Source organism: Cervus elaphus, chromosome 16 (genome assembly GCF_910594005.1).
Source record: "Cervus elaphus chromosome 16, mCerEla1.1, whole genome shotgun sequence".
Taxonomy (NCBI): Eukaryota; Metazoa; Chordata; class Mammalia; order Artiodactyla; family Cervidae; genus Cervus; species Cervus elaphus.
Window position 1 is genome coordinate 21,922,793 of NC_057830.1, and position 14,037 is coordinate 21,936,829.

A 14,037-nucleotide genomic window follows, 5' to 3' on the forward strand; every position below is an offset into this window, starting at 1 on the left:
TCAGATTGAATAAGTACCTTTATGGCTGTAATTTTCTGAGTTCTTTTTAAATTAGAAATAGATGTGAGCTTAAAAAATAGTGAAAAGTGTTTCATCTTATTCCATTCTGGCTGTCACCTTGCTTGCTCAAAAGAAATTGAATTATATCATCAGTAAATAAGGCAAATACATCTGAGATGCATATAGTCATATGCAACATTCATCTGTAGCTAGCCATGCCTTTGTTGATCCAATTAATCATTTGAGTTGCATATTCTAAAATTGGTCATTAAAAATCATATCATGTTATGCACATTATTTAAAACTAAGAAGAAAAAAATGAGAAGAATTTAGCCTCTGAAACTATAGCTGAATTGTCTTTTGGACAAATTATCCATAATTCTTGTAAGATTTGGCATTCCAGGACCATGTGAATATAAAATGTGTTCATCTTATGACAAAAAGTGATAAATCAATGAGTCAAAAGCACAATTATTTTAATAAGGGCAGGTACTCTTAATGGACAAGTAAATGCCAAATTGATTAGAGAATTTTAGTGGAAAATGGTGGCATAAATAAAAACGAGAGGAAGCCTTTTGGTGGACCAACACCTGATGAAGGGGATGTATAAAGAGCCCCAAAGTGAGAGGAGTCATTTCATCCTAGATATTTCATCTTTCACTCCAAGAAACCAAAAGCAAACCAGGTTCCCAATGCCATGGCTTGCTGTGCTCCCCTCTGCTGCAGTGTTCCCACCAGCCCCGCCACTACCGTCTGCTCTTCTGACAAATTCTGGGCGTGAGTCTGCCTGCCCAGCACCTGCTCACATGTGGTTTGGTTACTGTGACAGCTGCCCAAACCCTGCCCCATTCCTCAGCCCTCTGTGCCCACCTGCTTCCTGCTCAACTCTACCCAGCCCACTCCGGACCTGGAAACCGTCAACCTCACAACCTTCACTCAGCCCGCCTGTGAGCCCTGTGTCCCAAGCTGCTGCTAAATGATGTTCGACTCACTCAGTGCCTGGTAATAACACAGAAGCTATCTATTTGGCATGCACTTGCTCAGTATTTTATCACAGATTGAGGTAGACCTGATGGCATAGATATGGAAAGCCTACTTTTTACCTTAATGGAAAGAAAATAAATAAATTTTTATGGCTATTTGGCTGAGTAACAATTTGGTTCATTTGGGCAGGTGAATATCATCTGTTATCAAAATACTATTAAAGTCTATAAGACCTCAGACTCTATTTTATTGGTCATCTTGCTTCCTGGATCCCATTTATTGTATTGAGCATTTTCATAGAGGAAAAATAATTTCTTGATGGATTTTCCAATAAGTTATTTCCGTGGCAAAAAAGAGAAATAGATGTGAAATTTTGTTGAGTGCTTTTTCTGTATCTATGAAAGTAATTATTTAGTTTTTTATATTAATTTTTTACATTTGAAAGTTTATAACTATGTTCATTTGCATTGATTTTTAAAATGTTAAACCAACCTTGCTTTCCTTGTGAACCCAAATTGATATAATGTATTTTCCTTTTCATACATGATTGACTTTGATTTGCTACATTAAAAAAAAATTTGTTTATTTGGCTACACTGGATCTTAGTTGCTGCACATGAAATCTTTGTTGTGTCATGTGGGATCTTTTGTTGAGACACACGGATTCTCCAATTGTGGTGCATAGGTTCCGGAGCATCCTGGACTCAGTAGTTGCAGTTCCCGAGCTTAGTTGCTCTGTGACATGTGGGCTCATAGTTTCTCAACCAGCAATCAAATTCTTATCCCCTGCATTACAAGGCAGATTCTTAGCCATTGGACCACCACGTAAGTCCCTGATTTGCTAAAATTTTATTTAGAATTTTTGCATTCATATTAATGCAGAATGTTGGTTTAGTTTTACTTTCTTGTAATATTCTTATCTGGTTTTGGAATTAGGGTAGCTGGCCTGATAGAATAGGTTAGGATATACTCCTTTGTGTTTAATTTTCTGGAGTTTCCTTTATGGGAATGGTTTTAACCACAAATTGAATTTCTTCGCATGGAAGTGCCTTGACCAACTTTCATGACAGTGGGATTGCTTTCAAAATTTAAATTAAACAGTAAGCTAATGCAGAAACCAGTCATCACATTGTGTAATTCTGAGCAAACTGTAGAGAATCTACTCAGAATACTGAGTTTTATATTGACTATATTGCTTTTATTTCTTTTATTTCTATCAGGTTATCTCTTTCTTTTTAAATGAACTTTGGCAGCTTGTGAATTTTAAGGAATTTATCCATTTCAGTTATCAAATTTATTAACAGAAAGTTGTTCACAGTTTCCCTTCTAATTCTTTTTGATATACGTGGAATGTGATGATGTCACTTCTCTCATCTTTGATACCGGCAATTTATGTCTTTTCTTTTAGTTGGATAATTAAAGAAAAATACCTTATTTTGTTATTTTAGTGGTTACTTTGGGTTTCTGGTATACTTGTCATGGTCTACTTCCAAGTGATGTTAGACCACCGCATATATAATATAAGAAAGCCACAGGAGTATGCTTTTATTCCTCCCCTCCTATGCTTTATAGATTTGTCACCGTACAGTTTCTAATGCTTGCTACAAATCTCAAAATCTGTAGTTTTCATTTTTATAGAAGCAAATATCTTTTAAAAGGGTTTAAACAATAAGAAGAAACCATATATTTTCACTCATGCAGACACAATTTCTGGTGCTTTATTTCTTTATCCTATTTGCATCTGATTTGATCACCTATCTGCTTGCAGAGACACCCCTTAACATTTCTTGATGTATGAGTCTACTGGTGGGCTTCCCTATTGGCTCAGATGGTAAAGAATCCACCTGCAGTGTGGGGGACCTGGGTTCAAGGTCTACTTATAAGAAATTCTTTGAGCCTTTGGAAGTTTGAAATACACTGAATTTTGCTTTTTAAAATTAAAGCTTTTCTTTCCCCCAAACTGATGCAAAATATTTATTCCAAGTTAGGTATTTTATGCAGTAGTTTTCCCCCTCAACAGACCTGTGATAACTACATCTTTAAAATCTGTAAATAATGTTATCAAGGTAATCTTAATCTTTGAAACCTCACAAAAATTTACATTCTACAATCTACCCTGAATATCAAGGCTGCAAGAATAACACAACACTTCCTATATCCAAATATTTTACAGCTGTACCTAGAAAGAAAAAAAAAAAAAGGGAAAAAACCACATATGCTTGGTTAAGGGCTAACCTTACCTGAGCATCCAGAAATAAAATAAAATATCCAAATTATTAGCATTAATTTAATACAATTATAAATTCAGCAGTCACTTTGTCATTGACAGTGATTGCTTGAGCACAGAGGTGTGTGCCCCAAGGGCTGGTAGTAGAAGCTGTCCCTGCAGATCAGTGTCTCCTCTCTGCACTGCCAGCTCCCACCTGTGCATTGCCCCATATATACTGTGTGTATGTGTGTGTGTTTTAAAAATCTTTCCCACCACACAAAGTTCTCTCTATTAAGCAGAAAACAGGGAAGAAGAACAACAAAAGCTAAACAAGCCAATTGCTCACTCTCTCTTTGGGATATGATTGTTTCTCCTGTGCATGAAGTATTCAACAATAACATAAGAGAAGGAAAAGGAAAAGAATGATTTCCTCTGTATAATCCCTAAACACGCAAGCTGAGTTTACTGGGTCAGATTTAACTGTGAGCATTTATACACCTGCTCCCAGGCATTGTCATCAGATGTCTCACTGCTACTTGTCTCTGCGTCTGAGTCCTCCAACTCTGCTCTGCAAGTGCTCCTCCAAGAGGAGAATAGGTTGGAACTTCGACTCTGCAAGAAGTCATTCTTCCCAAAGCCGTTTCTTATCAGCTGCTCTGTCTTCATGTGGAACTCTCTGAGCTCATCCTCTGTGAGGGGAAGGAAATTCTCATCATTTTCAGGATACTCCTGCCATCCTATTGCTTTCAGTAACCTGTGCTCTGCTTCCAAAGAGTGAGAGAGGACCCCCCCCCCCCCCCACCACCTTCCTCTTCTACAGGGAGAGCAAGCCAATTCTGATGACAGCCTTCCTCTCTGTTTTCCTTTGGTTCAGATGTGCTATTGTCCTCTGAATCTTCCAACTTTGCACACTCTCTGCCCTCTGAGAAGTCCCCATTCCAGTCATCCTTCAGAGTCTTCAGGAGCTCACTCTTCCTGTCAGTAGTTTGGCTGGTCAACTTGGTCAGACGAGAGGAGCTGATCTCAATTGGAGGAGTGGTGCTGGTGGGGCCCTCTTTGGGAGAGCTTAAAACTACACCACCAGCCAGTACTAATGGTTTGATAACAGATTGGACTGGTAAAAGCAGACTCTTGGCTAGAGGAAAGGGATCCTGACTTGTGTCCCATTCTGTTAGCTTTCCAAGCACTGGCCTTGGATGGAGGTGGTACAGGCGTAGAAACCAGGTTCTTATAGACACTTGGAACCATGGTTGACAATTTGTTTCCATTTGCATGATGAGATCCTGGTGAATGCAGCAGAGAAGGCAGCAGCAGGATCTTCTTTGGAAACTTTTTTGTTGACTAGCATTTTGGAGGTTGCTTGGCACTAGGTGAGTTTTTCCCACACTCCAGAAGCGGTCCCAATAGGTCTGCATGGCTGATTCTGTTTGCCAGCTTCTGGATTCAAAGAAGGGAAGTCTTCCTCTTCAAATTGCAACTTTTCCACCTTATCCTCTTTCTTCTCTTCTCTAATATCTGTAGGTGGCTTTTCCTGAAAGGCACAGCCTTTCTGGGAGTGGAAGCTGCCATTCCAGTGGTGATGGTTTCCTGTGCCATGCCCATTATGCTGGCTCATACCATCATGACCTTGTGAAGAGCCATGCCAACCAGATCGGCTCCCTGTGATTCTAGCATATGCTCCCTTAGAGACACCAGAGTCCACAGAATCATGGTGGAACAGGGAGGGCTGGTGCCAAGAATCGCCTGTCATTCAAAGAGGTCCGTTGTTGAAAAGCCATCAGAGGAATTATGTCTACGACAGCTTACTCCAAATCTACCATCTCCTCGGGGTAGGTGCTCTCCATGTTTTTCGAAAGTCGCTGTAAGGGACTTAGCTGACTGTGGTGTTGAGAAATTTAGCCAAGCAGGAACAAAGTCATGCTACACTATTTAAATCCAGTGTCTCTTTTCAACAAGGTGAGGCCTCCAACCTCATGGCCAGGATCCCAGAGTATAACCTCTGTGGTCCTGCTTCCTGAACTTCTTTGAGTTGCCAGCTGGATTTCCATGAGGTTCTCTTGTTAAGAGGGTACTTAACTAGGCTGGCCAGCAGAACGCCTTACGATGAAGCACAAAGAAGCCAGGCTCTGTGTGGATCAATCTATCTGTCCCCTCAACTGCTCATTTTAAACTGTCTAGTTCCTGACATGTTTCCCAAAGGGGAAAGGAAAAGGGGAGAGAGAGGGGAACATAAAAAGTATTTGTTACATTTAAAAAATGGGGAGAAGGGGAAAGAGCTATATCAATGTTCAGCTCTTTCAACTTCCTTGAGGGATGGCAGTATGATGTTGCTTAGATAGATAATACATAGACATTTGCACAGTGAATGCAAATATTGTTCATAGCAAGGTCATACCTTAAAAAGACAGAATGACTTCTTTTTGGTCAAATAATGTCATTGAAGTGATAGATCAAAAATAAAACATTGAAGAGCTATAAAAGACCTTCTGAGTAGTCAACTCTAGTAGCAAAACATCCATCCACATTACAAAGCTCTTAATTTACAAATCTCGTTATTCTTACATGGCTGCTAAAAATAGTCTGCAGGTATGAGTTTATATCCTTCAAAATCTAAGGACACAAGAAACCTTGTTAAAAAAAAATAGGAACTTGATATGATTTCCTCCAAGAATAGCAGCTTTCAAGGCAAATTTCTTGGTATAAAGCTCCCAAATGTTTCTTCACTATTTATAAATTCACAGCAAAATTAAAACAAGTAGAAAGGCAGGGCTTAAGAACAGTCATGGAGAAAGTTCCAAAGTAAGGTTTTCTTCTCTTCAGTTTTCTGTGTTTCGCTCGTTCTGCCTGTTCTGGAAGACTAAATTGACTTAATGGAAGGTAATAAGAATCTTCTGCTTCAGCAGAGAAGTCACTTTGGATCCACTTTCATCATAATTCAATCATTTAAAAGGCCACAGGGCAGTGGAGGGGCTACAGTTAGGGACCAGTCGTGGCATCTGAGGGTGCATCCCCAGCTTCCTGATCCAGCAGAGGTGGACAGCACACAGCCATAACAAAGGTCTTCCCCAAAATCAAATTAAAGACATTTTTGATAGATGTTGAGTTCTAGATTAACAGATATTTCCCCCCTTCAATACTTTCATGATGTTATTTTACTGTGTTCTTATCTGCATAGTTTTTGGTGATAAATTTGCTTTTATACTTACCTTTTCCCTCTGTGCATATTGTTTTTCCCCTTCTGACTGAAGGTTTTATTCTTGACACTAGTTTCAAATAATTTAATTATGATGTATCTTGGTTTGATTTTCTTCATGTTTCTTGTGCTTGGATTTCATTGTGTCGCTAAGCATCTGTGGATTTTCATCAAGTTCGAAAAAAAATGTCCACCATTTCTTCAAACATTTTTTTCTGTTCCCCCAGTCATGTCTTCTTCAGGGCCTCCAATTAAATGTATGTTGGGTCTTTGGAAGTTGTCCCACAACTTACTGATACTTTCGGATTTCATTTTTTAAAAAAAATTATTATTTTTTTCACAGTTTGAGTTTGGATAGTTTCTATGGCCATGTCTTTAAAATCACTAATCTTTTCCTCTGCAAAGTCTAATCTTTTGTTAGTTTCATCTAGCTTATTTTTTCCTCTCAGAAATTATAGTTTTCCTGTCAAAAAACTTGAATTGAGTGCTTTTAAAATGTATTTTTCAAGTCTCAACTTTGAAAACAGAAGGAAAATATATGTATTAGATATTTTAATGTTCTTTTCTGTTAATTCTTTTACGTGTGTCAGTTCTGGACTGGTTTTGTTTGATTGACTTTTCTCCTCATCCCGGAGTGGGAGTGAGAGTACCCAAGGTGAATGTGGAGTCTGCAGGTCTGCCTGGGAAGAAACAGCTGCCTGATTTTGAGCAGGCATAAAACTTCAACCCCAGGAGCCCAGTGAAATGACTTGGCTGCATCCAGTCCAGGCTCCACATGGCCATCTCCTATTTTGCCTTCCTGAATTATGAGGTGAAGATGCTCACCCAGGCAGCAAAGGACCCTGTATTGTCTTCAGAAGGGCACCACACAGCCTCACCTGGGATATGTCAGGCTATGATCACTGGAATGCAAATATCCACCTTGTCTCTTCTAAGATGTGCCCACAAACTCCACCCAGCTCAAATTCAGTCACCATAAATGGATAGGGAGCTAACTTTCTGTGACCTAATCCCAAGACCAAGGCACCATTTTTCCAAGTCTCACTTGGCTCAAATATCTTTGCCTACTAGGGTTATTTTCCTGCTGTTGTGGTGAAATTGCTATTTTCAACAGCTGAGAGAAATTCAGACTTTATTTCTGTTAGTAGGAAATCCACTGTGAGGTAGGTGATTACCAGAAGTTGATATTTTTTTTTAACTGTATAGATGGATCCCTGAAGAAATGATCATAAATAATAATATTTTAAAGAAATTAATCTGTGCCTACAGGATGCAATCAGTGGGGCAAATATCTATCAGATAGATCTCCTGTCCATTTAAAATTTTATATATTTATAGCTTTGAGGCATGATACAAGTGGAACAGGAACCTAGCCAGCAGCAAACAAACACAATTTCAAGAGGGAGATTTATTACTGCCTCTGGAAGTAAATCATAGCTGATATTCTGGGCTTAGTTTATTCTGAGCGTGTGATCTCACTCAATCAGATCATGCTAAATATAGACCTGGAGAGGAGTCATGGCAGAACATCGATAGAACCACAAGCTGCCACCTGGGTTTTTCATGTCTTTTTCAGAAAGCAGTGAATTCATCTCAGCATTCAGTTTCTTTTAAGATAAAGCAGGAGGATCATCCCTTGCTGATTCCTGGAGAGAAACACAAACTGCTATGAAAATATATTCACAGTTGTATTTAGATTTATAGAATTTTAGGGCAAAATTTACTATCTTTTTGCAAAATGTCCCTCTGCTCCACCATACCCTGTAACATTCCATCCCTTATAGGATTATTAGCCATGATTATTCTGATGATGAGAAGCATTAATGATGACTCATTTTGCTGATATTTCTCTACATGCCCAGAAGGGTTTGTGTAATCTGTCTGGAAAGAAAGACCTTCTTAGAACTATAATGTTTATCAAAATATCAGAGAGATTTGGGTAATCTGGCTTAAACTTCCCTATCAGCCTCACTACCATCTTTGGAAAGAACACAATGTAAAATCTCCAGGATGGTTAAAAATTCGTCCTAGTAATCAGGTTGTTTGGTGGACAAGGCCCCACAACCTCTCTCACAATCACTCCCTTCAGGGCTACTGACATGGTGGGTGCTCAATTCAACAAGTACTGAAAAAAAAAAGGGAAAGGAAGAGTGGCCAGAAAGCAGAATATACACATGTACACTAACAGCTTACTCCCAGCCTAGGCTGTCTGTCCTGCACCAATGACCTGAATGACACCACGTGTATCTTTTCACTTTCAGAGCTTCCCTGATGGCTCAGCAGGTAAAGAATCCGCCTGCGATGTAGGAGACGCAAGAGATGCAGATTCAATCCCTGGGTTGGGAAGATCCCCTGGAGAAGGAAGTGGCAACCCACTCCAGCATTCTTGCCTGAAAAATCCCATGAATGGAGGAGCCTGAATGGGCTACAGTCCAAAGGGCTACAGAGAGTCGGACATGACTGAGAAACTAAACATACATATCTTTTCACCAACTTTCATGACCTGCCAGCAAATGTGCTTCCAAGTGTGACAACCTGAGGCATCGTTTCACTCGAGCTCTGCCTTCATTTCTCTTCATGGATGCACTTCTGCATGTGACTTTTTGGTTATTGGATCCTCTCATGGTGATAGATGACCTCAGAAGCTAAAATGTGAAAGGACAAATCTCACTGGGGGTGGGGGGAGATGGTCACTGTATCTTTTACTATAACTATCATCCTTGACTTCCGGTCCCCGAACATGTTTTTTTCCCCCCACCTTTCACCAGTTTAGTTCAGTTCAGTTCAGTCGCTCAGTTGTGTCTGACTCTTTGCGACCTCATGGACTGCAGCACACCAGTCCTCCCTGTTCATCACCAACTCCTGGAGTTTACTCAAATTCATGTCCATTGAGTTGGTGATGCCATCCAACCATCTCATCCTCTGTCATCCCCTTCTCCTCCCGCCTTCAGTCTTTCCAAGCATCTGGGTCTTTCCAAATGAGTCAACTCTTTGCATCAGGTGGCCAAAATATTGGAGTTTCACCTTCAGCATCAGTCCTTCCAATGAATGTTCAGGATAGATTTCCTTTAGGATGGGTTGGTTGGATCTCCTTGCAGTCCAAGAGACTCACAAGAGTTTTCCAACACCACAGTTTAAAAGCATAAATTCTTCGGTGCTCAGCTTTCTTTATAGTCCAATTCTCACATCCATACATGACCACTGGAGAAACCATAGCTTTGACTAGATGGACCTTTGTTGGCAAAGTAATGTCTCTGGTTTTAAATATGCTATCTAAGTTGGTCATAACTTTCCTCCCAAGGAGTAAGCACCTTTTAATTTCATGGCTGCAGTTACCATCTGCAGTGATTTTGGAGCCCCCAAAAATAAAGTCAGCCACTATTTCCATTGCTTCCTCATCTATTTGCCATGAAGTGATGGGACCAGATGCCATGATCTCAGTTTTCTGATTGAGTTTAAGCCAACTTTTTCACTCTCCTCTTTCACTTTCATCAAGAGGCTCTTTAGTTCTTCTTTGCTTCCTACCATAAAGTGTGGTGTCATCTGCATATCTGAGGTTATTGATATTTCTCCTGGCAATCTTGATTCCAGTTTGTGCTTCATCCAGTCCAGGGTTTCTCATGATGTGCTCTGCATATAAGTTAAATAAGCAGGGTGACAATACAAAGCCTTGATGTACACCTTTCCCAATTTGGAACCAGTCTGTTGTTCCATGTCTAGTTCTGACTGTTGCCTCTTGACCTGCATATAGATTTCTCAAGAGGCAGGTCAGGTCATCTGGTGTTTCCATCTCTTGAAGAATTTTCCAGAGTTTATTGTGATCCACACAGTCAAAGGCTTTGGTGTAGTCAGTAAAGTAGAAATAGATGTTTTTCTGGAACTCTCTTGCTTTTTCCATGATCCAACGGATGTTGGCAATTTGACCTCTGGTTCCTCTGTCTTCTCTAAATCCAGCTTGAATATCTGGAAGTTCATGGTTCATGTACTGTTGAAGTCTGACTTGGAGAATTTTGAGCATTACTTTACTAGCATGTGAGATGAGTGCAACTGTGTGGTAGTTTGAGCATTCTTTGGCATTGCCTTTCGTAGGGATTGGAATGAAAACTGACCTTTTCCAGTCCTGTGGCCACTGCTGAGTTTTCCAAATTTGCTGGCATATTGAGTGCAGCATTTTCACAGCATCATCTTTCAGGATTTGAAATAGCTTAACTGGAATTCCGTCACCTCCTCTGGCTTTGTTCATAGTGATGCTTCCTAAGGCCCACTTGACTTCACATTCCAGGATGACTGGCTCCAGGTGAGTGATCACACCATCATGATTATCTGGGTCATGAAGATTTTTTTTGTATAGTTCTTCTGTGTATTCTTGCCACCTTTTCTTAATATCTTCTTTTTCTGTTAGGTTCATACCATTTCTGCCCTTTATTGAGCCCATCTTTGCATGAAATATTCTCTTGATATCTCTAATTTTCATGAAGAGATCTCTAGTCTTTCCTATTCTATTGCTTTCCTCTATTTCTTTGCACTGATCCCCGAGGAAGGCTTTCTTATCTCTCCTTGCTATTCTTTGGAACTTTGCATTCAAATGGGTATATCTTTCCTTTTCTCCTTTGCCTTTTGCTTCTCTTCTTTTCACAGCTATTTTTAAGGCCTCTTCGGACAACCTTTTTGCCTTTCTTTTTCTTGGGGATGGTCTTGATCACTGCCTCCTATACAATGTCACGAACCTCTGTTCATAGTTCTTCAGGTACTCTGTCAGATCTAGTCCCTTAAATCTATTTCTCACTTCCATTGTATAAGGGATTTGATTTAGGTCTGAATGGTTTAGTGGTTTTCCCTACTTTCTTCAATTTAAGTCTGAATTTGGCAATAAGGAGTTTATGATCTGAGCCACAGTCAACTCCTGGTCTTGTTTTTGCTGACTGTATAGAGCGTCTCCATCTTTGGCTGCAAAGGATATAATCCATCTGATTTCAGTATTGACCATCTGGTGATGTCTATGTGTAGAGTCTTCTCTTTTGTTGTTGGAAGAGGGTGTTTGCTATGACCAGTGTGCCTACCTTTCATTAGACCCCAGTAATTGCTTTGGTATGATATAAGGAGAAAAAAAATGTATTTACTTTAGTAGAGACTTGACCTCATGCAGTCATAAGAGCTGGGTATGGCCCTAGTCTTTATGTCTGTTGCTAGATCTTGGAGTCCACAGGGAATGCAGCCAGGAGGAAATGTAGATAGAACGTGAGAGAAGACAAACAGAAGCTGGAGCCCGCAAGAGCAGACTAAAACCCAAGTCCGTTCTTGCTGCCTCTGACGTTGGTGGTACACATATTACATAGAAACCAGGACCTTTTATCAATGAACTAACCACAGACTGCTGTCCCAGAAGTCAGAGAAACTGAAGGGGGATTTAGGGAAAGGTGAGTCCATCTCAGGCCAGTGAGGTGAGTCAATAGGTGGGGGATGTAAGAGAGCTACAGATGGTTGGCTTTCCACTTCTGTCCCCCAGATACTGCAGAAGAACCTCTCTGTGACCTCCCCTGACTAGAATAGGGAGCCCTGGGAAATGTAGTCCAGCCTAGACAGTGACATAGCCCCCATACCGAGCCCGCAAGCAGATTGTATCATACAGATCTAAATAAAATAAGCCCATCAAAATAACTGTGTTGCTAATTGTACTAGAATAGCAGTAGTCATAGCTCCGTCAGTAAAGAATCTGACTGCAATGCAGGAGACCCGGATTTATTTCCTGGATCAGGAAGATCCTCTGGAGAAGGAAATGGCAACCCACTCCAGTATTCTCGCATGGAGAATCTCATGGACAGAAGAGCCTGGCAGGCTACAGTCCATGGGATCACAAGAGTTGGACACAACTTAGAGACTACACCACCACCAGCAGTACTAAAGAATTTTTAATCTTAGGATTCTTTTGCATTCTTAAAAATTATTGAGGATCCCACAGATCTTTTGTTTATATAGATTATATCTACTGATACTTGTTATTTTAGAAATTAAAACAAAGAAATGGAAAAATATTAATTTATTTATAAATAAGAATAATAAACTATTACATGTTAATATGAGTAACATCTTTTTATGGAATTAACTATATTTCCCAAAATCTAAAAAAATGAGTGAGAGGAGAGATACTTTATATTTTTCAAATATCTTTAATGACTTTGTTGTTACCGTTTAGTTGTTAAGTTGTGTCTGACTCTGTAACTTCATGGAAAGCAGCACCCCAGGTTCCTCTGTCCTCCACCATCTTCTGGAGTTTGCTAAAATGATGTTCGTGGAGTCAGTGATGCAATCTAACCATCTCATCCTCTTCTGCCCCCTTTTACTTTTTTTTTTTAATTTAATTTTAATTTTTTTACTTTCAAACTTTCCCAGCATCAGGGTCTTTCCCAATGAGTCAACTCTTTGCATCAGGTGGCCAAAATATTGGAGCTTCACCTTCAGAATCAGTCCTTCCAATGACTATCCAGGATTGAGTTCCTTTGGGATGGACTCTGATTCGATCTCCTTGCAGTCCAAAGGACTCTCAAGAGTCTTCTCCAACATCACAGTTCAAAGTGTTAATTATTTGGCACTCAGCCTTCTTTATGGTCTAACCCTCACATTCATACATGACTACTGGAAAAGTCATAGCTTTGACTAGACAGACCTTTGCGGGCAAAGTAATGTCTCTGCTTTTTAATATGCTGTCTAGGTTGGTCATAGCTTTTCTTCCAAGGAGCAAGTACCTTTTAATTTCATGGCTGCAGTCACCATTTGCAGTGATTTTGGAGCCCAAGAAAATAAAATGTCACTCTTTCCAATTTTTCCCCTTCTATTTGCCATGAAGTGATGGGACCGAATGCCATGATCTTAGTTTTTTGTTTTTTTTTAAATTAATTAATTAATTAATTAATTTATTTTTTCAGTGTGTTTTGTCATACATTGACATGAATCAGCAATAGATTTACCTATGGACCTACTCCTGATTGGAATAAAAATGGCCACAGTCCTGTGGCCACTGCTGAGTTTTCCAAATTTGTTGACGTATTGAGTGAAACTCTTGAACAGCATCATCTTTTAGGATTTTAAATAGCTCAGTTGGAATTTTATCACCTCCACTAGCTTTATTAGTAGTAATGCTTCCTGCAGCCCACTTGACTTCACACTCCAGAAAGTCTGGCTCTAGGTGAGTGACCACACTATCGTGGTTATGCCGGTTATTAAACCTTTTTTGTATCATTCTGTGTATTCTTCCCACCTCTTCTTAATCTCTTCCGCTTCTGTCAGGTCCTTACTGCTTCTGTCCTTTGTAGTGTCCATCCTTGTATCCTTCCCTTTCTCCTTTGCCTTTGCTTCTTTTCTTTCCCCAACTATTTGAAAAGCCTCCTCAGACACCCACTGTGCCTTCTTGTATTTCTTTTTCTTTAGGATGGTTTTGGTCGCTGCCTCTTGTACAGTGTTACAAACCTCTATCCATAGTTCTTCAGGCACTCTGTCTACCTGATCTAGTCCCTTGAATCTATTCATTACTTCCACTGTGTAATTCTAAGGGATTTGATTTAGGTCATACCAGAAAGGCCTAGTGGTTTCCCCTACTTTCTTCAATTTAAGACTGAATTTTTCAATAAGGAACTCATGATCTGAGCTACAGTCAG

At 39.9% G+C, this 14,037-nt stretch overlaps 2 pseudogenes; one reads left to right on the forward strand and one right to left on the reverse strand.

Annotated features, from left to right (window-relative positions):
- Positions 1–697: 697 nt before the first annotated feature.
- LOC122709878 lies at positions 698–976 on the forward strand (annotated as a pseudogene).
- A 2,494-nt stretch (positions 977–3,470) lies between these two features.
- The window catches only part of LOC122710031, a 132,714-nt pseudogene continuing 122,147 nt past the window's right edge, over positions 3,471–14,037 (reverse strand).